This window comes from Liolophura sinensis, chromosome 11, assembly GCF_032854445.1.
Source record: "Liolophura sinensis isolate JHLJ2023 chromosome 11, CUHK_Ljap_v2, whole genome shotgun sequence".
Classification (NCBI taxonomy): Eukaryota; Metazoa; Mollusca; class Polyplacophora; order Chitonida; family Chitonidae; genus Liolophura; species Liolophura sinensis.
The window spans coordinates 17,369,914-17,373,494 of record NC_088305.1 but is presented as its reverse complement, the minus strand read 5'-3'; the positions used below and the strand labels follow the sequence as shown (position 1 = coordinate 17,373,494).

General features: G+C 40.0%; 1 long non-coding RNA gene across 1 annotated transcript; it reads right to left on the bottom strand.

Moving 5' to 3' along the window:
• Positions 1-525: 525 nt before the first annotated feature.
• LOC135477558 (uncharacterized) lies at positions 526-2,221 on the bottom strand. The gene is made up of 3 exons (XR_010445209.1): positions 2,147-2,221; positions 1,074-1,128; positions 526-671 (listed from the first exon to the last, which is right to left on the bottom strand). It is a non-coding gene; the product is annotated as an uncharacterized LOC135477558 (long non-coding RNA).
• Positions 2,222-3,581: the final 1,360 nt, after the last annotated feature.

The window sequence follows — 3,581 nt, the reverse complement described above, 5'->3', positions numbered from 1 at the left end:
CATACACGTAACCGTCTTTTTCATTCTTGTGCTGGAAATTCTTCTCGAACTCGGTGTCCCCTTCTATGCCTAGGCTTACCGTTATGATGGTGGCTAATCCAGCAGGGGCAAAAACTTCTGCCCATTCGAACGTCAAGTCCTCGTTGAAAGCTAGGGAGCAGAGTGTATAAATGGCGATAACTAGACAGACAATGATGAACATTTGAAGCAGTTTTGCAGGTTTTGTAAAAGGTCCAAATGAGGCGACGGCTGACCGTTGAAACTGACACCGCCACGTGTAAAGCGCACATAGGAAAAACACCAGTCTGGTAACGAAAGAGATGCTAATGACGCCGAGGATAGATATTAATGGGAACTTTAGACTCCGCAGGATTTGTATCCACACTTTCATGGTACACGACTTGGTAGCCTTAAGTGAGGCGTTATCAGGGAAACTCTGGCTGCTTGTTTCGTTGCAGTTGACAGAGAGACACATCGCTAGTAGATACAGAAGGCAACAGGTGACGATGACACACAGGCGGGCATGACGCATGAACCATCGAGGCATTCTATCGCGAGATCTGATGATTTCTGAATTGGTGTCGGTGTCTTCGTCGTTGCTCGGGTCCCAGCCAAGCCAGTGCCATCCTGTCAGGTCAGGTAAACTGGATCTTGCGCTCTGTGAAGAAGGTCTGTTCAAACAGGACAAGATACAATTGTATTGCATAATGATGGCATTTTGTCACATTGCCTCTACCTTAGACTATTTATTTTACCTTAAACCCAACAAAAAAAACACGAACCATTAAACAACACGATGAGTTAATCCTTCTCCCGCCTTCGGTGTACTTCGCATTGTACTTTTTATTGGTGAGTTACATCGAACAAGGAGTTTCTGTAGAAGATCACCGACCTTCGCCAAGTATGTTACAATCCTTTTCACTTAAAGCTGCAGCTGAAGTAGCGGCAGGTTAATTCCAAATTAGAAGTCAGTGCTGAAGAGAGCAAGTCTTTCTGAAGGAATAGGTGTGACCTGGATAAAAAGTTCTTTTTAATTAGTGCGAGGCATGTTAATGAATCCGAGTTATTCTGACCTCTTTTCGATGTGTCCTAGGAGAGCTGCTGCATCTGCTTCATCGATTGCAGGTTCTGACATAAATACAAAAAAAAACATATAGAAATAAAAACAATATGTAATATATTATTGCGTTATGATTCTAACGTTTTGTTTTAGAGAACATTTGCTTTTCATCCATACCGCCCAAGTCTGAGCATCGCACTTAGAAAAGCTCACGAATAGTTCCACGCTTTATCCCGCACCGTATGATTTTACAACCCAGAAAACTGACCGCCGTCGTATAAGTAAACGTAAAGACACTCCGAGTGCATCACTAGGTACAGCAAACTGGACAGATTTTCTTGATCAAAACATACAAAAGAAATACTCTGCATTTCTGTCGCGTCCATTCATTGTTAAAGAATCCTTTAAAAACTCTTTGACCTAGAATGTGATCGCCTTCACAATTAATGATTGATACTTAACCTTAAGCCGACGAGCGCACAAAATTTCACCTAAATAACTGCCTAAGCTTCTCCAAAAAAGTTAGACACAAATAAACCCCACCATAAATGAGTAACAAATGACATGGTAGCAACCTTTTTTTGCGGCATTGTACCTTAACATAAATATAACTATACGTATAATGTGTTTTGTACGTAAGTTAAACAAAAAAAATCGTCAAGGTAAAACAAACTTTGTCAAACTAGAAATATGCGTCAAAATATATAAACTTGAACAGCGAGTCCCTTCTAGATTTAAAATCGGTTTTTCAGATCTTATTCGATTGAAATTTATTTGCGATGACAGAGATGTTTTCTTAAATCCCAGCGTACACGAACATCATTTCTTGTCCAAAACAGGATTACCAGACCCCGGGCTCAGATGATGCCCATGGGCAGCGTCGATGGGGAAGTATTTTGTATTTCCCTGCAGGTGAGCAAAACTTCCCAGATTTTTTGGTGCCTCGATCATGATGATCCGTGTCCGCTGCTCTTCACACTGACACGTGCCAGCACTACCATCACTGAGCACATTACGCCATTACACCTATTAGTAACATTATGCCCGTCAATGCTTCTCACAGTTCAGACGACACGTTTTACTTACCAAATTTGTGGTTGGATAACACACTGCTCTGCGTGCTGATGGGATGGGTGATGACCTCTGATAAACTCATTCTGTTTACTTCCCTTCGCACAGACTCCCCTGCTGTGAATTTGGGATCTAGTCGCTGATCTCGTGATTTGGACCTGGTGAACACATGATACAGACAGAACGTTCATCACTGATATTGTACGTAGTATAAATCTGTTCAACATATCATACAAATGATGTCTGTACACGTCTCATAATGTTACATAATACACTTGTCTGCTTATCTTACAGTCATACGTTCCAAAGACATGTTAAACACATTTTAAAATGTTATACCCTTTTGAGATAGAATGAATGAATGAATGAATGAATGAATGAGTATCGCATAACGCCATAGGTTTAAAACAGGGGTCAATTCATGATGAAAATGATGAGGGTTAATTATGATGAAAAATACACAGGCATGTTTAAAATCAGTTAAAATGAACTTTTAAAAAAAACAAATAAAAAAATTAAAATAAAATTTCGAAGATCACGATATTTTTTATGATGTATAGTCTAGAAAATATTATCAAGAGTAATATTTTATCCATCATCTCAGCAAATGTAGATAATTGAAAGTTAAGTACGTTGATAGCTAAACGAGAAGAGGTTACCTTAGTCCGTTCTTCGCATTCCTCTTCAGTTCAGTCACCTATAAATAATCAATCCAGCATCAGGCAATTAAATCCAGCACCACATCTTGAGATATTTTACTACTCCTCTAATATCAGTAATGGCATGAACTGACAATGCTAGTCAAATGTACTGGAGGCAAGAAGAATGCTTTTGCAAAAGACAGAGCCGCTCTGTGCGATCACGTTGATGGCTATAACCACTGTTTATTAGCAATCCTGAACCATTTTAAAGGTCGTGTAGTGTGACGCACGGTGTACGCAATCATACATGCACTCAATTTATTCAAATGCATACATTTTGGCAAGTATAGGTGTTGTTTATTTAACACAGATGGCACACCGAAGCAGTATGATTTCAGCAGCATGTTTGTGGCTATATAGAATAACATGCATGCGCTTTAGCTCCGTCAATAGTCAGTGATGACAGTTTCTTTAGTGACTAACCACGGGTTTACATGCGCTGGAATGATGGATTCCTAGATATCTGTATATAGGACATGGCGTCACACCCCTGAAGCTTTCGTATAAATATACGTTAATATAAACAATGAAGGGACATGGTGCAAATGTACCACTCGACTGTCATGTTATGTAGCCACATTTTTGCGGGGGGAGGGGGGGGGGGTGGAGGTCAAGATATGACAGTTTTATTCTGAAAAAATACAGTAAATTTGCGAGAAACCTACTCTTAATACATTACTTATTTGGGCAGGTGGGGGTGGGGGTGTTAATTTCCCTCAAATGCTTGAATTCTAGGGTGGGATTTCTGA